Source organism: Neltuma alba, unplaced genomic scaffold (assembly GCF_004799145.2).
Source record: "Neltuma alba isolate B1F8T4 unplaced genomic scaffold, ASM479914v2 tig00000972_pilon, whole genome shotgun sequence".
Taxonomy (NCBI): Eukaryota; Viridiplantae; Streptophyta; class Magnoliopsida; order Fabales; family Fabaceae; genus Neltuma; species Neltuma alba.
The window spans coordinates 7,198-30,536 of record NW_021632277.1 but is presented as its reverse complement, the minus strand read 5'-3'; the positions used below and the strand labels follow the sequence as shown (position 1 = coordinate 30,536).

Here is a 23,339-nt window from a genome sequence, read left to right as displayed (position 1 = left end):
CACTATTGATAGCAACTAGGCAAATTGCCGTTGCGAGTATGATTTGAGGCCACTGCCTTGGCTTCATTGTGCTTCCCATGATCTTCTTCTCTCTAGCTATCTCCAACTCTCTCTCTCTCTCTAATTTGCTTGGTGATCTAACATGGATTATCCAACCCTTTATATAGTTACAGCACTTGACCGTGGCTACCAAAATTTATTATAATTTAATGCTTTAATTAATTAATTAATCCCTGGCACTAATGCTTCAAAGGTTGAACAAGCCGGTTTCAATACGAAGGAGCTTCCTTGTTATTTCATAGTACGTGTACTTCCTATTATGTAAAGTACCACTTCAAATTTTTAATATAAGATCTAGCTAATTAATTTGAAAAAATTAAGGAAACTAAATAAATTATTTAATTATGAAAAATATTACATGATTTTTCTAAAATATTTTGTACGTGTATTATTAGATTATATATCAGTTTATAAGATAGACAAATTAGTTTGAAAAAAATTAATAAATATAAATGTTTTAAAATGATTTATTTAGTTTTATTAATTTTTTAAATTAGTTTACAGGTCTTCTATTAGGCACGGGAGGTAAAATTTAAAATTGAGAATATGGTTCTGATTGTGTGAATTATTTCCGAGGATGTGTGGGCTATATGGACAAAGTCAATGGAAGGAGTTGACGCGGACAAACATGGTGGGATTATTTAGAGGGAATATGATGGTAAAAGAGCGTGTGGGAGAATACGTCTTCTGATCTTTTCATCGTAATATATTAATTCAATTTAAAAGATGTAACCTAATTATTATTTTTCCGGTCCTTAATATAGGACCTAATTATTGAATTGATTTTGGATCTTTCTTAACCAAAATGAAGTAGAAGAGGGAGAAAAGATATTAAGGAAGATGATTATGGTATTTTAGGAAAAACATGTCATATTTTTTATAATTAACTAATTTACTTAACTTCTTTAATCTAATCAAATTAGTTAAAAATATTTTATATTAAGTACTGGAGCAGTATAATAATCAGTCAAATGGAAAACAGCCATAATAATTCCAATGTGAAATCTCCTCCTCTAGATTTTCTTATTATACTTACTTTCTTCCAAATGGCATATATTTTATGAATTATATTTTATTAATGGACCCAACATTTCATCCACTTCATACACACAGTCAATTCGATTCGATATATAAAATGCAAATAAAAAATTTAGTTGAAATTAGCTAAAAATTACCGAAGCTGGACTCTCATGTATACTTTATGTCCTCATCTGACATGAAGGGCTGAATCCAGATAGTTTATCCATCGATTAACCTTTTATATTGCTTGAATAAATTAAATTTTTCTTTTTATTTAAAAAAATGGCTCAACTTATTATACAGGGAGAATTGCTATAAAACTCTAAATAAGAAATATAATTATTAAAAAATTTTAATAACAATAAAACGGCATATAATAATAAGGTCTAGAATAAAAAATAATAATTTCTTACTTATTATTAAAAAAATTTTAATAATTATTTTTTTCCTTAAAAGCTGCTCATTGGAATTCTCCCCGCTACATAAAGTCATGTCGCCTGGCTAAGGAGACGACACCGTCATCTAGTCCCAGGCATAATTTAGTTTTTTTTTTTTTTAATTGTTGTTTCGCCGTCAGTATCACCTGTTTATCATAGTTGGACATTTTTTAATCTATATGATGATTTTTTTTATTTATTAGATTAATTACAGCTTTCAAATTCAAGTTTCTTGTTTCAATTTTTAATATTCCTGCACGTAATTAAAGATGTGTGTATTTACAATATGCAAATTTTGAATTTCAATTTTTCCAACCAACTTTTCCTTCCCATATAATGATTTTGACAACATTTTGGATATATACATAATCCAATTCTATTTATAAGTCACTCTTAATATGCTTTGTAAGAATTAAGAAAAACTTTAAATCTTATCAACTCTGTCTTAAAATTTATCAACTTTTCAACTTTATTTTTTTTTCTTTGTAATAAACAACTCCACCCCTAATAAATATTTTTATTTTTTCTTAAATTTTTTCTATTAATCGCATATGTTAAACAATGTTTCTATTAATGGGAGTCATGACTAAATATGATAATTTAGAAAACTCAATGCATATTTATTATCAATAATAACTAATTTAATTGATTTTATTAATATCCTTAAATTAATTATTTAACTTGTGTATTTAAAATCAAACTTCGTTTATAATTATTAGAGCAAGTTTTGCATATGGCGACATCTTCTTTGTTCTCTATAATAATTAATGTGAACACACAAACACGGTCGTCTATCGTTTAGCCATTGCACATGTTTCAACTGCTCATATACCACGTTGATGTGTTAAAACATTGCTGTGTAAAGTATACTTGGTGTCGGCACCAAACTTTCTCTGACTTTTTTTTTGACACGGTGCAGGAAAAATACTCCTTCAATTATTCTTGAATGGGACAATACTTTATTATAAATAAGGATATACTATAATACTAGTATTAATAAATCTGTGCAGATAAAAAGGTTAATTAAAATGAGCTAATGCTTGTCAAATTTTAAAAGTTTGTCTTTCAAAAAAAAAATCATCGATTATAACGACTTGTTTAGATTGGATAGGGAATCACTGTCCGAATAGCTACAAATGTTGAGATTGGAAAATATTTGCAGCGGTTTGATCAGAACCATTAAAAATATAATTTGATTTTGTAGTGGTTCTAACGAACGGCTGTAAAATCAAACTGTTGTTTTATTAGTAGCGCTTTTTGGCAATGAAGCGCTTCTAATATTTGAAACCAATTCTCCTGCCATGCAATGCCAATTGTTCACATCACAATTTTGTAGTATTTGCATGCAAAATCACTATAAGTGTCGTTACACACTTGTCATTGGTCCCGTTTGACAAAGTGGTGAAAATCTGCTATAAGCATGTTTCACCTAAGTCGAAACAAAACTCTTCTCACATACTTATCTCGTATTTCATAAATTACTATTAAAAAACAGCTTATAAGTTACTTATAAGCTGTTTCAAACAGGTCCATTATTGCATATTTGTCGTCATTGGATGCAAAACCGTAACAAATGCTTATATTAGTTAAAATTGCGATAAAATAACTGTAGCAAAGGAAAAACAATTTTTTTTGTAGCGAGTTGAAAAAAAATTTCTTCCTAAAATGAATTGCATATATCGAATTAAGTAGTTGCAAATTTAAGAGGCTCATTTACAAATAAGGCATTTAAGTTTCAACTGTAACTCTTAATTTACAATTAGTATTCCTATTTAATTTGCAATTGTTTGGATGGATATTTTATAAACAAGATTTATGGGCATGATATGCAAGGAGGGTCTTATATAAGAACAGTAAAAAAAATGTTTTATACGCCATCTGTTCAACCTTTGCTGTAAAACCATATTAATAACTATAGTCCTCAGACTAAGAAAATTAATTAAAATTAGTTAGATATAAACAAATTTTACAGGCGAGAATATCCTTTTAATATGAGTCACAAGTGTTTTATTGAGTTTTATAAGGAGTTTGTATTAAAGACCAATACATGTGGTCTTATAAATAAAATTCATCAAAATAGCAAAGATTGGAATTGGAGGGATATCACATGGAGGGGAAAAAAAATCTTAATGGTCACAAGTGTTTTTTTTATTTAATTTTAGATTTTCGAAATTAAAACCCTAATACCATCCTTTATATATGGAAATAATTACAAGGAATCGCATTTTGGAAAGTTCATATTTTATCAAAGCAAAATTCAAATATTATTATCATAATGATGAGGATAAATTAGATCCATCAGTGCTTAAGCTGTGAAACTGTTTTGCATCAATTCGACAATTTATTTAAGGTATTCGTAAATTTTTTATTTAAAAATATTATGCTTAACCCTATGATTTTGACAATTTTTGAAAAATATAGATATTTCCTTTCCTAACTTCTTACTAATAATACCATATTATTTTTTCAGTTTTTTCTCACTCTTAATTATTAGAAAATAAATAGAAATCGGGACAATTACTTTTGGTAAGATATTTACATCTCTAAAGTTTTCTTTATTACCCGACCTCCCAAAATTAAAAAGATAATAAGGAATCGAATTTTAGATCAGTCTGTGGCTCTGTGCTTTCACTTCCTTTTTGTTTCCAAATTTTCCAAACCTTAATCACATAGAGTGATTAAATTTAAAAAAAAGTCAAAATAAATTATTCCTTTTCCATGTTTTTAATACTAATACTTTTGTCTCCTATTAATCATTACAAAATACTGAAATAGCTCGAAAATCAGAACAATTAATTTTAGCACAGATTTTCATCATAAATTAATCTCGAATTTGAGACAGAAAATATTCAATTTATTCTTTTCCTTCCTTTTTATTTTCAAATTTTCCAACTGTGATCATAGTGTGTTTAAAAAAGTCAACTACATCCTAATCTTGTTTTTAATTTTATAAGAAATATATATATATATATTATATGCATCCTAATCTATACGGAACCAACCAAAAAAAAATTTAACGAATCTGCCTTAAAAAGTGCACAAATAATAATAAAATACCCCTTCAAACTTTTTATCAAGTTTTTTCTCCTAAGAAAACAATTTATTTCTGAATTTTGAAAATGCATTACTTTCAGACCATCATTAAAGAAAAAGGAGGATATTAAAATACACCCAAGTAAAATTAATCTTAACTCCTATGCTGATGCTTCGGTCTTACATCTCCTTTGTTTTAAGTCTGATCATAGGCCTCTATTAATGCGAATAGGAGCCAAAAAGAGGAGAAACACCAGGCCGGAATATACTTTCAGGTTTGCGGATTAATGCGAATGGGAGAAGACGGAGAAATAAAATTGAAGCCCTTAAGAATGACAATGAGGAATGGGTTTTTGATACAGAGCAAATCAAAGGTATAGCTCTATTCTTCTATCAAAACCTATTCTGTGATGACAGCTCTGTTGATTGTTGGGTCCCTGGTCATTTCTCCTTTCCTCTTTTGGATGAGGACCCCTCGCACATCTTGAGAGGTGGTATTATGAGAAATGAAATCAAACAGACAATTTTTCAGATGGGGGCACTAAAATCACCAGGACCGAATGGTTTTAATGCTTTATTTTTTTCGAAGCCAGTGGGAGTTTATTGGCCATACTGTTTCCAAGTATGTGCAAGAAGCTTTTATAGATCCTTCTACTATTCAAGATATAAATAACACCTTGATGGTGCTTATCACAAAAAAGGACCATCCTGAGACTATAAGGGACTTTAGGCCGAAAAGCCTATGTAATCTTATCTACAATGCTATTACTAAGGTGGTGTGGCCAACAAGATTAAAGGAATTCTGCTTGCCACTATTTCTTCGAACCAGTGTGGTTTTGTTCTTGGAAGATCAGGGCCAGTCAAACAATGTGATTATAGCCTAAGAAGTTATTCATTCAATGTGGAATATGAAAAAGAAAAAAGGCTTTATGGCTATAAAAATTAATCTTGAGAAGGCTTACAACCGCCTACGATGGGATTTTATTGAACATTGCCTCAACGAGATCAATCTCCCCTTAGCTCTCTTGAGGGTCATTAAATGCTGTGTCTATTCCCTAGTAATGCAAATCCTCTGGGAAGCAAGACTCAAAGATTCTCCCTGTCGCATGGCATACACCAAGGTGACCATATTTCCCCTTATCTATTTGTTATTTGTATTGAAAAGCTTGCTCATTTGATTCTGGAGAAAATTCATCTTAAGAAATAGAGGCTAATCAGGCTAACCAAAGACGGCTAGCCTATTTCTCATCTATTCTTTGTAGATGATCTAATCCTTTTTGCTGAAGCATCATTAGATCAAGTAGATGTGATTAAAAGATGCTTGAATACGTTCTATAGTGCATCGGGTTAGAAAGTTAGCCAAAATAAAACTCGAGTCTTCTTTTCGAGCAACATGAGTCATACCCATATTGCACAACTGAGCTAGAATTTGGGCTTTCTCAACACTTTAGATCTCGATAAATATATGGGGGTCCACTTCATCACGAACAAGTCACAAAGAGCAGATACTAGTATGTGGTGGATATGGTTAAAACATGATTGACTAATTGGAAGGTGAATGCCATCTCCTTTACCAAGCAGCACACCCTTATTACTTCAGTAGTTCAAGCCATCCCCTTGTATCCCATGCAAACTTGCGCACTACCTATGACTACTTTTGATGAACTTGAGAAAAATACGAGAAGCTTTCTCTAGGGTTTGAGCAATGAAAGGAAAAAGGTCCACCTGGTAGCTCGAGATGAGGTGTGCAAAGAAAAAAGAAAAGGAGGTTTGGGTACACGACATGCGAGATTACAAATAAAGTTTTTATGATGAAGGCAGGATGTGGCCTGATAAAACAACAAGACTTTTGTGGGTAAAAGTATGAAAGGGCATTAAGGAGAACTAGGAACAAGTCTACCAAGGTTTTGAGAGAGTCCTTAACAGACGAGGTGATGAGGATGTTAGGTGGAAACATGAGAAGCATGGTCATTTCTCTCTTAAGTCAGCATACACTATGCTAAAGGGGGAGAGCTCTGCCGATAATCCAACTTGGCAATGCCTTTGGAAGCTTGGCATACCTTAAAGGTGTAAATCATTTTTGTAGCTCACCCTACATAACAAGCTTCTCACTAATGAGGCTTGTTAAGGTAGAGGGATTAATGTGGCAGTTGAGTGCACTGGTGTCATCAAAGTATCAAAAACTCACTCCACGTCTTACATGACTGTCCTAAAATCAAGACGTTATGGCTATCTCTCATTAAGTCCAGCTGCAAAACGCGATGTTTTTGAGGGAACATTTCAAATTAGTGCTACATGAATTTAAAGGAATACATGGGAAATGGATGGGCCCAATGGCAAGAATTATTTGCGATCACTTGCTGGCTTGTATGGAAGAGACAAAATGAAAAAGTGTTTGATGATAAAGGTAGTAATGCTTGTATAAATAATTTAGTTTGAAGACGTGAGAATTAAAGAAAAAGACCATTTTCTGTGAATTGATTATTTTCAACAATCTGTGAATGGATAAAAAATATACTTGAGGTTGATTTGCTAGAACGCAATACTACGAAGATCAAGCATGGAGGGAGTACGAGGACTCTGGTGGTTGGAGGAAGTGACATGCACTCTTTCAAGGATACACTGAAGGGGGATACTGTTCGATTGGAAGCATGAGCCTAGGAATGAGATGATGCTCAATTTCTGGAATCGATCCGATCTGAAATCAAAGTAGTTAAACATCAGAGAGGTAAGATTCTTATTCCAGAGTTTATCTTGACAGAGAGGGCTCTTGATAAGATTCGCAAACCTTTCTAGTTGAGCCTTATTGCTAAGGTGTGAGGAAGGAGATTTAGTTTGAGGATGATGATCGATCAACTTCAGAGAATGTGGGCTAAGGTGGGTTCTATTGAGGTTACAGATCTGTCAAATGATCTTTTTATAGTCAATTTCTCAGCTATTGATGATTATGAGCTTGCTGTTTTAGGGGAGACTTGGATGATTTCTAATTCTTATGTTACTGTGAGGAAATAGAAGCCTAATTTTGATCCTAGAACTACTGCCATTAAGGAAGTATTAGTTTGGATCAGATTCCCTGATATGCCTCTGGAGTACTATGAGGAAGAGATTTTAGAAGCTATGGGAAATGAGGTAGGAGTAACGGTGAAGGTTGATATGCCGACCTCATTAAGATCTAAAGGAGGATATACAAGGGTAGAAGTTTAGGTGGACCTTAATAAGCCTTTGCTGCCAACCTACATTCTGGATAATCAAGAAAGGTCAATTGTTTATGAGGATCTGAATTTGTTGTGCTATAATTGTGGGAGGTACAACCATAGAGAGAAGGAATGTAAGGAGGAAAAGGAATATGATGTAGAAGTTGGGGAGATGGTTATGGGGGAGGAGCATGGTAGAGTGTATAAGATGTATGGTGAGTGGACTACTATGCAAGGGAACAGAAGACCTAGAAGGTTTAGTGCAGCTACTGGAAAGGGTGCCTTGAAGTAGGGTATGAATGGTTGAAGATTTGGGGAGTTGGCTGATCTAGAGGAGGAGGAGAATAATAATGAGGGCACTGTTATGGTTAATAGGGTACAAGAGTAGAGGCCTTCTAACGTTAAAGAATGGACTAAAAGGAAAGGCAAATCAGTAGACTCAAAAGTGTTATCACAAGATATAGTGCCAAAAAATGAGCATGATAAGAAACTAAAAATGTCTCAAGAAGGGATTTCCTCCTCGGGCGAGCTATTGATTGTTCAGAAAAAGCATGAATCCCAGATTGTTCTGGCTGATAGAAACCTAGATGACCTACAAACTGATTTGAATGTAGTTATGACAGGGAGAGAAGTTCTTTGTGAACTTGACTCAAATATAATCTCTGAGACCTTTGAAGTTGCTAAGGAAACGAGGCTCCTTAGGGGGATTGATGCAAGTAGACCACCTGATAGGGAGGAGGGAATTGGGACTATGATGAGGGTTGGAGGAAAGCAAGGTGAAATAGAGGAGCAAGGCCAATTGGGGGAGGTGGCCACAATGCATCTTGATTGAGTTTCCCTCTTCTTGTCATTTTTTTAATGATTATGAATCAAAAAATTATGATATGGAATTGTCGAGGTGTTGGTAGTTTCAAGTTTAGTAGAAATTTAAAAATGGTAGTGGATGATAAAAGACTTGATATAGCAGGTTTACTGGAGACACGAGTAAACCAGCAAAGAGCAAAAGTTTTGTTCCAGAAGATGGGGTTTTAGAAGTAGATCACGATCCCTGGCCTTAGCTTTTCTAGAGGAATATGGATTGCTTGGAGGGACTTTAAGGTATTAATTGATCTTGTTTCACAGGATCATCAATTTGCTCACCTGTCTATTAAGTACATTGGGGAGGAGGCTTGGTTCTCACTGTGGCCTATGTTAGTCCAAGGGAAAAGGAGAAGAAGTTGTTTTGGGAAAGTATGGAGGTTTTGGCAAGAGATATGAGGGAACTTTAGGCTATGATAGGTGATTTGAACGACATAAAGGGAGAAGTACATAAGAAGGGAGGGGCTCCTATTAATTTCAATAGATGCAAAACCTTGAATGACAAAATTTATCTGTGTAACTTAATGAAAATTGGTGACTGGGGACATCATTTTACTTGAAAAGGGCCTGTTTTACCAAGCTATGAGAGAATTTTTGAAAAACTATCCTATAAAGGTAACCCTCGCAGACTATCTCAACCCTTTAACTTGATTCATAGCAATATTTGGCGGCTTGCTTGTGTGACTTCCATGACAAATACAGACCATGGAAGAGATCTAGTTGATAGATAATCTACAAGAGGCTACTTTACATTTGTATGGGCTAACTTAGTAATATGGAGAAGCAAGAAATAAACTGTTGTATCAAGAGGTTGTGCTGAAGCATAACTAAGGGCCTTAGCAAATAGAGTATGCGAAGGAATATGGTTAACTAGAGTCTTAATAGAATTGAAGATTGCAACAGACTCACCTACAAAGTTGTGGTATGATAGCAAATCAGCTTTACGAATGGTCCATAGAGCCGGGAAAACGGGCCAAGCCCGTCGGGCCGGCCCTTTTAGGCCCTGAAATTATGAGGGCCGGGCTTGATATTTTTCTTTTAAAATGAGAAATAAGCCCTGGAGGGCTGGCCCTGGAGGGCCGCGGGCCGGCCCTTTTAAGCCCTTTTATAATTTTTTATTTTTTTTTTTTTATATAATATTAATGTTATTAATTTTTTACATTGTTAATAATATTTCAAATATTTAGTTATTATTATCATTTTAAAATTAAATTTAGTTTTAGACAATAATTTATCCAATTAAATTTTTAAAAAATAGGTTAATTTGGACTTTAATAATGATTTGATTTATATTATATGTGTTGATATTTTTAAACTATATATATATATATTTGATAGTAGAATATTTTTATACTTATATAACTTGTGATTCTATAATTTGAATTAGAAATTCATGAGTTTCAACAACAATGTTTCTCACATTAAAGTAAAATAATAGTTAGATTGCAAAATTTAAAAATAAAATTCTTATAAAGAAGAAAAACTTGATATTTTTGTTACGAAAGAAAAGCATATTTATGAAGAAAAATAATTAATTATAGTGATGATGAAGTTTCAAAAGATTAATGATAGTGTTTATTTATTGTACAATTGCATTATAGATAAAACTTTTAGATATTGTTATCTTATTAATGAATGTTTTAGATGTTTTTAGATATTGATGAATATTTATATATGATAATATTTTATATTTGTGACTTAATTTTATTCATATTTATGTCTTTTATTAATAATTTCATTGGTTTATTTTTATATTTTTATAAAAAAATATGATAAATATAAAAAATAGTATTTTTTCTTAAACGGGCCAAAAGCCCGCGGGCCGGCCCTGGCCCTGTAGCTTAAGGGCCGGGCTTAGCAAATTGGGGTATTTTTAAAATCTCAGCCCTAGAGGGCCGGCCCTTTTAAGCCCGCCAGCCCTGAAGGGCCAGCCCTGGAGGGCCGGGCCGGCCCTGATTCCCAGCTCTAATGGTCCACAAGCCAGTTCATCATGATAGAACCAAGCATGTGGATATTGATAGGCATTTCATAAAAGAAAAAGTTGAAACGAAGATAATAGATTTGAATTTTATACGTTCAAACCTACAAGTGGCAGATGTACTCACTAAACCACTTGATCGAGGCCAGTTCAAGTTCTTCAAAAGCAAGTTGGGTATGAAGGATATCTACTCACCAGCTTAAGGGGTTGGCATCGAACTCTAATGGTCTTTGGGCCCAATACCCTATGCTTAATCCTAGGTTTAGACCTAGTTAACCTAGTTATCTCTTCTACCACAATCTAAGTTTAGTTACAGATTTAGTATGTTTTAATTTTTGAATTTGATTATCCTACTATTTTGGCTAGGATATCTCTCAAATATTTCTCTCCCTAGCTTTTCCATGTATGTAGTTTTTTCCTATTTATTCCGTTATAACATTCTGATGAAATATAATTGAGAATTATCATTCAAACCTTCACATACATAATTTGTTAATAAATAAAAAAGAATATTACTCCTCGAGTCCTAAATGTAAAGCCAATTTTATAGTATAATTTACACTATAAAATGTCCAATTTCTGTATAGCCTAAATATGAAAACTTTAATGAACGCAAGGTTGCGAGTTTGACACTCCTCGTGTTTAGCAAATGGACTGTAGGCTTAAAGCAGTGACTACTTTGTTCACTACTTCTAGGAGATGCTTCACAACAAGAGTGAATTCTTGAATGAACTCAACCCATCTAGCATGCTTGCAACTTAAATGTGGTTGAGGATTGATACACCCAAGTGCTTAATGGTCTGAATACAAGATAGATTGTTGAGGAAGGAGGTAATGAAGCTTTTAATAGATTATTATTATGTTTGGGTTAGATTGCAATGAAGAAAACCTCACGAAACAACTAAACAAAAGCAAGAAATGAGGTTTTGGAGGTTTCTGTATGGTGTCATATGACAAAATAGGGGAGCGTGCAGAGTACATGCACAACGAGCTTTGCCGATATGTACGGCAATGAATAGCAAAATTCACGGGTTTGGCAAGATTCTTCCATGCACATTTGATGGATGTTTTGGTTAAGTTATTAGAGATCTAGAAAGGGATGTTTTGGCCCTAACACTATGAAAATAGAGTATGGGGTCTTTTTGGGCAAGTTTTTCTTGGTTTTCTAACAACAAAAGTAGCTCAGGAGTATGTAAAGCCTTATTCTAATACCATACTTGCTCTAATATCAAACTAATGTAATACACACACATTAAGATAGATGCAAACTAAATGCAGAATTTGAAGAAAGGTAGAAACAAAAATGGGAGAAGGGAGAGGTTGGAACAAAATGGTGGGGGAATAGAGCTTAAAACTTGGAGGGGGAAGGAGCAAACTAAATTCTCATAAATATATTAGTATTTATTACATGTGAGTATTACAAGTGAAAGCTATATGTGTGTGTGTAGAAAGAGACTTTCTTCCCATGAAAAAATGCTTCTTTCCTTCCAATAAAAAAAAAAATCTAAATACAACGTGCAACTAAAGGCAACATGCAGTTAACAATGACTTGCCAATGGCAGATACAAAAATAAATTTAAGTTTCTTTCTCAAAAAGTAAACTTAATACAATTAAAAACTCAGAAAGCAAAGTTATCTGGAATAAAATCTTAGGTCAGAAGTTTGATTTTGATTGTAATTTTAGAGTATTAGTACCTACTATAAATTAAAAGTATATTACCATGATAAACTAAAAATCAATCATCTTTAAGAATTTGAACTGTTTGTACGGCCCCAATAAAAGTAACAACAAACTCATGTTTCCGAGTGTTTCACCCCTACCCATGACCTTGTTTAAGGCTCAATACACCTTCCCCTTTTGTGTTTATCAAAATAGCGAACTGCAGTTTTCCCCTTTAAATGTATTATGGCGCCCACAATGATGAAATTCACTCAAGAAGCAAATCTAATGGCAACTAATAAACAACTAACATTACATCATAATCCGACGTCCTTAACAAATTAAAAACTGTTATGCACTGTCTGATACGTAGAAAAGTGCTTTCCAGACCAAAAAAAAAAAAAAAGAATAAGAAATTCAATTATTTCATTTTTTTTTTCCTAGGTGCATTTCCCACGTCCTTTTTCAAATACACTTTTCCACATGCCAAACATTACATTAAGAGTTAGTCCTAACAGAAATAGAAGGCACAGTAATCACTCTTCTTGCGGGACGAGAAGATTTCTTCAAATAAGAGGAATTCCATTCCCCACCGTCTTGTGCATAATAATCCATTGGATATTCTCCACCAAAATCTTCCTTTGCATCTGCACAGTCACAGTCATCGCATGATGAATCACTCTTCAAACAACCTGAATCACTTTCAAAACCCTGATTTTTCACCACAGTTTTCTCCCACCAACCAGGTATAATTCCTAATGCAATTTCTGCCTCAAAAGGAGTCAAAACTGGTTTTGCAAAAGCATCTCCCCAGTCAATTGATAATCGAGGACAAGCAATCTGAATCCATGCATCTATTGAGTCTTCAAACAGAGAGATCCTCCCTGGACTTAGCTCTGACATTAAAACCACTGTATAATTGAAGCATTTCTCCCTCATCTTCTTTTCCAGTCTCTCTAAAATCTTTGGATTCCCTTGCCTACCTAAGGTTCCCAGAACTACACCCCAATTCTGAGCCTCCCTTGATTTCACAATTGCACTCTTCCTCGATTGTTTCATACCGACATGATCGTATTCCTCCAGAAACAATTTCCCTGAATATGGGTCATATCTGAAAGTCTTAATTTTAGGATTTGCTATCATGAATGCCTCGAGGTGAAATCTTCCATCAGCTACAAACACTCCCACAGTTTCACCCTCACTACCAAATGAATTTGACACAACCTTTGGTGCTGTGCAGCCAAGAACCTCACCAGCTGAAAGTGGCTTGGATTGTGGAATCAAAACTTTAAACCCATATTTCTCTAATTCAGGTTTTGCTACCCTAATTGCTGAAGCAAACTGTATTGTACCAGCAAGGACAAGGTTTTTGCCACTGGATTGAAGATTTAGTCTGATAGTATCAATCATGTGATCAACATTGATTTTAATATCAACAAAGATGTAAAGGCAGGGAATTGTAGTGGAATCAATGGGTACAAGGCAACTGTGACCATAATGTATCAGGAGATCAGCGCCAAGTGCTTTAGCAGACAAGTCATCTACACAACAAGCTCCATAGGTAACATCGCCAAGAATAAAGCATTGAGAGACACCAGCAAAAGTAGAAAAGATATCAGAGAGGACAAGGGAGTACATGAGAAGGCCCTCAGGAAATTGTAGGGCAATTTGCTTGGCTCCAGTTGACTTCACACGCCAAACACATTTGTGCACCTCAAAATTGTAGTTTGAGGGGAGAAGTGATATGGCAGCATTGAGAGCTGAGTCATTTAAGATCGAATCTGGGATTTGGCTTTTCACAAAACGCTTTGGCGTGGGCTTTGCCCTAGTAGGGTTAGGTTCTTGAGATGGATGGCAAATTTGCTTGGGTTGCTCCAACTCCATGAATGAGCGAGCTGCAATAAAAACTGTTTTCAACAATTGAACCCTCACACTTCTGTCAACTCTTTAAATACCTTGATATGTTTGAATTGCACTGCTTTTCTAGGTCTGCATGTCATTATGAGAATTGAGAAATCATCACAAACTTGGACTTGCAAATCAAAACCAAGAAATATTTTGAAATTGAACTATAGAGGAAAGAACTTCTAATAGCAGAAATAAAATAGAAGGCTGAAGAAACAAGAAAATTACATGGAACAAGTATGGTTAGTTCATAGAAGATTGTGCTTACTAGATAAAAATGAAGACCAGCCTTAACATTGGCAAAATCTTGAGAAAAAAAAATGAATATGGAAAGATATCCTTCTAATATGGTGCATGGGGAATAGTCATATATTTCACCAAACAAACTATTTTGCGTGATATAGAATAAAGATAGGAAAGAGAGAAAATAGAGGAAATAGAGAGGGAATAAAGGAGATAGAAAGAATAGAGGGAGAGAAAGAGAGAAGAGAAAGAAAGGGAGAAGAGGCGAGAGAGTGTTTCACTGGACCATGGTTATAGTTGACAGTCAGATTAAGGATGCTTCATATCACAATTCTATTCTCTTGTATAGGCAGGGGCTAATAATGACTAAGTATCATGACCAATTTACCGCCTCTTAACCCACAAACACAACTTCCTATTAATCCCCTATCTAACCAACCTTCCGTTATTTATTACACAACAGCCTCCTGCTTGCCTTATGCTAAAGCCATCATCTAACTTTGGAAATAATCCAGATACCAATTTATGTCTGATAAACTCAATCATTGATTGACACATCATCGTATCTAGGCTTTAATCTAATTTTTTTCTCTAGCCTAGATTATTCAATTTATTTATTAATTATGACTGAAGAACAAAAGGACAGTAGACAAGAAGTCCAGTGAAATTCATATTCATCATTCCAATCTAACAAAATACATCCAAAGATTTTGAGTGTTAAACCAAATATTGCATAATGAAATTTTAACCGCAAGTTCTCTAGAAGTTTACACTTTCAATTAGCAGCAAAAATCTAATGCATTGGTTGGATACTAACTTCCATTGTGAACTGAACATATATAATTTAGAAAAACAATAATGAAGAAAATATCAAATGTTGCTTAATGCAAAGAAATAATTGCCAAAGGTAGAAGTTCTCAAAAATCCAAGTCAAGATGTGCTCAAAGTAAATGAACAATTTACCAATATTCTATAGCAGACACCACAAGCTTCATTTTTACAATTTAGCAAAGTGGACAAATTACATGTCACTCATGTCAGACCATTAAAAATAATCCTCCATGCAAACTAATTAATCTGAGAAGGCCTTAGCGCCTTGGTTATATTACTTGACTGATTATGGTCACATCTAAACCCATTGCTCCTTCAATTCCCACGGTTTCTCTCATACTGCCAATGGTGATGCCATACAGAATTGTGATCATCCCAAAGGTCTTCTAAAATTTCACAATGTTTTAAAAGGTCTACAAGGAAGTACTCAGGCATTCCTGTCACGAGGACTTACAAAAAGCTGATGATTTCCTATGGCACCCATGAATTGATTATCTATTAAGACATTCTCCATTATAGGAACCCCTTCAATTTTATCATCTCCTTGACTTTTAGGAATCCCCGCTAGACAAAATTAATCAGTACCTCGTGTTATTTACATTCAAATGCTACAGAAAATATTATGAATAAAAGTACCAAATAAAAAATTAAAAAAATCCTATCTCCTTAATGTCTGCTGACGACCGACACTTTTCTACCCTGTTTCAAGTTTGAAATTCAGCAAAGGAAACTTTTGAAATAGGCCCAATAAGTTGCAGCAATCAGGCATATTAGTTATAGCAATGGAAGGTAGAGGAAATTAAATAGAAATAGATTAACAAACAAGGAGAGAAATGCAGAAACCAGAATGAATAATAGACTCCTTACCCAAATTTTCAATATAGAAGAGCAAATAACCCTTATTTCGTCCAAACATCTCATGGTAACTAAAGCATAAATCATAACCCTTATCATACTCATATGTAGTCTACCAATCATAGCTCTTCAAGAACCAAATTGACTTCCCAAGTCCATAATCTGGTCTATGATCCTTTAAATCATATCTAGATATTCATTTAAACTTTAATTCCTCTCCTACACAATCTCACGAACACCTTGCGTGCACTTAAAAAAATCAAGTTATAAAATTCAACTCACTTTTCTACGAAACAATTTCAATTCTCCACATTAGGTCACCATGTCCCCTAATTACTTTCAGAACAACATTTAACTTAAAGATAAACAGAACCCATGTTCTCCTTCTCTTGCAACAACCAATATTTCAACGAAAGTGGCTACTCAAATAAACTACTTCCATAACATTGTAGTTCAAAGAATCCCAATTTCATTCTCATCTCGGATGATCAATTGCAGGGGAAAGAGTGCCTTAATCTCTCACACATATATCACCACACAATTAGAAAGAGAAATCAAGATATGCTACACACACCCTCACCACAAAACAGTAAAGAAGGAGAGGGGTTCAAGCTTACCTCGCACACCGAGCGTCTCGCAGAAACAAGGAAGGAGGATGATGGAAAACGCAGACGCCTGAAAAAGAAGAAAGAAAGCTCCAATGGTCTCACCGTCTGAGCACTGCAGCCGCGAACCAAAGATGATACATGAATAAATAGAAATAATGGGAAATATCAATTACCTTTCGCCAAGCAAAAACTAAAGATGATTACGTCATCCTGTGAACAAGTGCTTTAAGCCGTAGATTAATAATTAATTTTGCTGGTCAAAAAAATAATTAATTTATATAATTATTATATGGGCAAAACTTAGGTCAAATTATTACTTATATTTATTCTATCAATATTTTTTCAATCACATTTATTATTTTAGTACTATTAGTTGCTAAAATGTATACGTGCAATCGTATTATTTTTTATAATTCAAATTAGGATTTATAAATTTTTATGTGAACACTTACTACTTTATTATTATTAGTTGTTAAAATATGTATGTGCATTTGCAAGTTCACTTACTATTTTGTATTTGTTAATTAATAAAATGCATATAGGCACTTATAAATTTACCTATAAACTTGACATAAGTTTTATTCTTATTCTAATTACACATTAATATATAAGGTATTTGAATAATTACTTAGTCACATATAATTAAAGTTTCTGGCTACCACTTAAGTTTCCCCACTAATAATCCATAATTAAGCATTTGAATATTAATTCATATATTTTCTAAATTTAACCCCAAGCCCTAATTCTTAAACTTTGCTCTACTCCCAAAAATAATACATTTATTAAAAAGCTATTGTTGCATAGAAAAATATTTATGAATACAATTTTATGATTAGGAAGGGTTCTGAGTCCAAATCAAGCTCAAAAGTCAAGTTCTTACCTTCTAAAGGACAGACATGCTCTCTGTTGTTCGAAAATGGAGAAAACAGTGCGGAAAAAGAGAAACTGGAAGATGTTTCAGCATTTTGCAAATTAAAATACAAGGGAGTGTGGCTGTGAGCCAATGGATAATTGGTTGGGCCCCATTTGTATATGTTATTTACTTCACGTTTTTTCAAACTAGGAAAAGCCACCAGCACATTTTAAGTGTAGCAGGATCACCCGATCCCTTACAAGATAGTGAACTAATGTTCGAATTTCCTATGAGAAGAGTGCCCACCTTTCTCTAATAATACCCCGAAGCTACTAAACAAAAAGAGTTTTTCAAGCCATTGAGGGTAGGTTAAACCAGGTATGTTGACAGTTAAATGAAATCATGTCATGGATTTTGTCCTTGGGAAGCAGTTTTTTGTTTTCTGGGCTTTTTATCTGGAGTGCTTAAACTGTTTCAATTTTGATGCAAAACTCTGCAACGAGATAACAACTATTCATATAATAAACCTCTTTCCTTGGTTCTTATGTTTCATGTGTAAATTAATATTATTATATAAAAGTTTTAGTCCTCTGTTCCAAATTTAATTGGTTGAGAATAAAGGATAAGTACAACTTTGTATAAATATTGGCTCTTTTTTTTTTTTTATTGTGCTTGAGTTTGGCATATGAGCGAGGGGAAAGAAAAATGAAAGAAAGTGTAGGGCTTGATCCCTCGTTATTTAATGTGTTGAATTTGGGATGAGAATTATTATTTTTAATTAGTGTTTCTTTTAAATTTAACTATTGTGTTTTTTTTCTGTTTTTGGGTATTAGTATATCCTTTTGGGGGGTTTTAATAGCTTGTATTTTGTCAGAGCAAGAGGGCTTTTTTATTGGAGATTTCAGAATGAATTAATGAAAGCACTGTTTGATGTAGTACTCACTTATGCTTCTCCAACTTGAATAAGCTGCTACTTATAGGTTGATAGGCTAAAGTCACTAATCTTCTCTTTTTTTGGACAAAAAATAAAATGACATTCGTAATAAAAATATTTGCAAGTTACCAATACTTAACAATACTACTTTAGCGACAAAAAAAAACTACTTAGCAGAATTAAAATTAACAAAACAAGATTTAGAAACAATATTAATACTAGCAAGTGAGAAATTATGGGCAAAGGTAAGTTTTTTTGGCCGAGTGATGTTAAGAAGAGAGGCACCATTAGGAGGACTCTGAAGGAATCTCCCTTCAACACAATAAACTTGTATAGGGAGCTTTATCTATAATGATCTATAGGTTGGAACTGTAGATCGATAAAAGAGTATGGAATTAGTTTCAGTACTCATAATTTTGATGAGCACCATAAGCTTATCAAATTTGGACCGTCTATATTTGATTTGAATCATCCAGATTTAAAATTTTTAATTAATCATTTTTAAATAGAAAAAATAATCTTTTAAAAAAATGATAGTTTTAAAATTATATTTATTTAGATTCTATATATGTATTAAAATAATTATTTTGAACAAATAAAAGTTAAAAAAATAAAACTTGGACCATTCAAATAAAATGTAAATAGTCCAAATCTGATGAGTTTAAAGTGCTTATTACCGAAACCGGTTCCCTAGTGCAGCACACAAGCATTTACATCAAAAAACAAAACCAGCAGAAGCTTGATTTTTTCATAAGAATTCTTTGACGGGCATCACCTCATAACAAACAATACCCTGGCAATTTATGGTTGCATCTAATGATATTGCCTTTAATAGGCCTTTTCTCTTCATTGGGTGTGTTAGAGCTTTGTTCTTAAGTCTTAAAATGTTTAACCATCATATGAGAAAGAACTTAAAGAACCATAGAAATACAAAACAGAAACGATTCAAGATGATCATTGCGAAAACAAAGAAAAATCAAGAATATAAAAATCAATTTTGAATCGCTAAAATTTTGAAATGGAAGGTTATAGATCCATTTTGGTCAATAAAATCAATTTTGATTTATAAGCGCATGACAGAAAACAGTTGAAAGATTGAGTGACAAAAGGCAGAAACAAACAAAAAATACTAAAAATCAAATTTGACACCTGGAATTTATTTTATCTGACTTTGCTGAAGCCAAAAGACATTGAAATCAATTTTCAAGATTAAAATAAAATTTCGAATAACTCAGAACAGTAACCCGCACAAACTTGATTTAACACTAAAACTGATTATTTTTTCAACAAAAATATTTTGAAATGCTAGAGATTTTGAAAACACCACTACTTCATCAAAGGATTAAGAAGTAAGCTTGGAAAAGGAATCAATGAGATTATTTGAAATCACCACTACAAAAAAAAAAATTATTTTCGTCTGTTCTAGAAACCTTTATTCATTTGTTTCACGGGAACATTGACAGAAGATACGTAGATGGGATTAACACATTCATCTATTCATAACAGAGGAGTATGAGGTGCTTATACTCGTCTACTCCAACTGAACAGACGAGTATACTCACCTCATACTCGTCTGTTCCTCTTGGAGTAGATGAGTTTGGTGAGTCATACTCATTTGTTCCCAAGTGAGGAGATGAACATATAAATTTTTTTAAGAAAAATAAAATTTGTAATTGTGTATATACCACAGTTTTCCTTTGAACCCTGCAAATGAAACTGGACCACAACAAAGTACAACAGTAGTAGCAATTTAGCAGAGGTAGTTTTCATACAAATGGTATCCTAATGACATCCTAAACAATAACTTATGAAAATAACATCCTAATTAACTTAGCGAAGTAAAAAATAACTAAACTCCCTAAACTATGCCTTTCAACCTCATGTGTCATTTTGAAAGAAATACTCTTGAAGAAATTGTCCTGCCAAATAATATCGAATAGCATCAATATCTTCATCAATGTAAGAGCTTTGATCGTAAAAAATTTGTAAGTTTATGAATAAAAAAATTTAATTAAAACAAAGCAAGAAATCAAATTGAAAAAAAAATCAAATAATTGTAATCAAACTAATTATTACCATCTCAAAATCTTTAGTACATCCTGACTCAATAATTTCATACATGAGACAGATAATATAGTATTCGCACTCTAAACTTCCTGGTTGCAGATGAGACTGTAAATCAAAAGTGAATCACAAAGATAACTATGCGTATATATGAAGTAATTGTCGATGAAATTAAAGAATTTTAATTGAAACACTTACTAATGGTTTGTGCCAGGTCATCTTGCCATTTTTATTGTCACGCTTCCCAACCCGTATATAATATATCTTTAAAGACTTGTGACCAAAAGAAAATGATAAGACATTTGTAACAATGAAACTATTACACTTTTAAATTAATCAATATTGAAAAGTTAACCATAATAGAAAAGAAACTTTGTAAAACATTTAAAAACACTATCATGGGTATATAAACATCTTAAATCACACGAGATTAACGATGATAAAAAAGAGTTAAACCAATATATAAATATATCTATCATGGTTAAAAGTGTCCTTCTAAATCAACTTTGTGCAAATCGAGATTCACAATGAATAAGGCTTTCGGCATTATGAACTCGAAATGTCATTTTCAACCATAAGCCCGTAACACGAATTACTGAATAATACCTTTCATTACTTTCTAAATCAAAAGTCATTTGATGTCAAGGCTCGTTGTGGATCCACAACTCATACAAAAAAAAATGACATGCAAATACCTAGAGGCCTCCGGCCTTCTACCAATATGCAATCCAGTAACAGTTATCAAAACTATACTATCAAAATAATCAATCTCAAACATATCAGAGTAAGTGGAATGGGTCCTATTATGACAATATATATCTATTCAACACAATCAAAAGGGTGGAAGCACTACTATTTTGTAGTAGTAGCTCACGCTTCTGGAGCCTTCCCTAACTGACCGAACAGGAATTATCACTTGGAAAAGTGTTAAATCAACTGGGTGAGACAAAAGCCTCAGTAACCAACAATCCTACTTATCACGCATACAAGTAAGTGCTTGTGATGTGTCAAGTGAGATAATTGCAAATTCATAGTATTCAAACAAATTTCATATTGTCAAAGCATATAACAAATTACAATCAATAATCCTCTCATCTCCTTTATATCCACCCACCTTGTATCTTCTGACTAAACCCATGGGCTAAATCCTCATCCATGTTACTGTTAATTAGACAAGCTCACAGATCAAGTGATATGGACTGGCCAAAATCCACAGAACACAAGAGTAGACTATGGGTTCCCCTTCTAGTCTACTAGTGGGGTGTCAATGCCCTATAATGAGTAATTGGGTCAAAAGACCAATTAGTGTACCCCTGATGGCCCTATCACCTTATATCTTCAAATGTACATAATTCACCCCCTTATATCCTTTTTGGTATAGTTGCCATCATCAACATCCACCACCCCTCACATATCAATACTCAAAATATTGTATTCATAATAAATCATCAAGATGTCAAAATCAATTCGAACTTCCAATTCCTAATTAATTCATAATACATGAGATCATCATAATTGTAAACACATATATATTTTGTAAAGAAAATTTCACAAGACAATTTCAATAACAACATAATTTCATAAATCCCATATAATTAAAAATCAATCACAAACAACCTACGAGCATGAAAAATAAGTAGAAAGTGGTTACCTCTTGCCCATTAGGAAAAGGATCACTACAAGGTTAATCCTATGCTCAACCAACAATCCAATAATTTAATCTACACAATCAATACATTTACATATCAATACACAAGCTATTCAATTAATTACTTGAGCTAATACATATATATAACTTAAAGTTTCTAATTCTATGCTAAAACCCAAACCTCTCATAACCCATAATTAAGTCTTTTAGCACAAGAATTTATATATCCTAACAATCCATAATTTTCATTTAAAGCTTTCAAAATATTTACTTTAATAAAGAATTTTTCTCAAATTTTTAAAATCAGAAATTATCATATTTAAAATTTAAAAATCCTATCTCAAGCTTAAATCTCAAAAACCAATCATTAGAAATTTAATATACATCAAATACACCTAAGTAAATAATTTAGTCAACGGTTCCATAGTAGAAATATCATATTTTCCACAAATAAATATCTATTTAACTAAAATAATTCATTTAAAAATATTAGGTCAGTCAAAAATAAAATTAAATTGAGAAAAATGATTTACTAAAATAGCTCTACAATACTATGCTCATGTATTATCAAAACTCAATACTTGCTTCAAACCCTAAACCCAAAATTTATTTCTAAACAGTATAAAACTACTATCATTAGATAGATTTAGATGAGTAGAAAAACTTGTATGGAGAGATTTTGATGAAAAAAAAGTCATTTGAGTTACCAAAATGATTTGCAAATGTTGAGACCCTACTGGAAAAAAAAGAGAGGACGCATGGAGAAGGTGAAAAAGAAAGACGACCAAATGTCTCTGTCTCTGACTCCCACAACAGTTAAAATATAATTTTGGCATAAGTATCCCATGTTAAAATGGGAAAAAATTACACTTTGGGGCCTTGTTTTTCCATTTTCTTTCTTTCTTTCTTTCTTTTTCTTATCCGTTTTATTATTATTATTTGGTAATTTTCTTATCTATATATATTTTATAAATCTTATTTTCAATAATTCTCTTTTCTTAAATAACTAGATAATAAAACTCATTTATTAAGCATTAAATCCCTTCTAAACTTAATTAAAGACATTTATTAAGTATTAAATCCCTTCTAAACTTAATTAAACACTAGGAATAAAGACTAGAATGTTACAATATTAGAATAATTTAATGAAGTAAGAAA

At 32.8% G+C, this 23,339-nt stretch overlaps 1 pseudogene; it reads right to left on the bottom strand.

Annotated features, from left to right (window-relative positions):
* Nucleotides 1–12,521: 12,521 nt before the first annotated feature.
* On the bottom strand, nt 12,522–16,802 carry LOC114749364 (2-(3-amino-3-carboxypropyl)histidine synthase subunit 1 pseudogene; annotated as a pseudogene).
* Between the last annotated feature and the right edge of the window lie 6,537 nt (nt 16,803–23,339).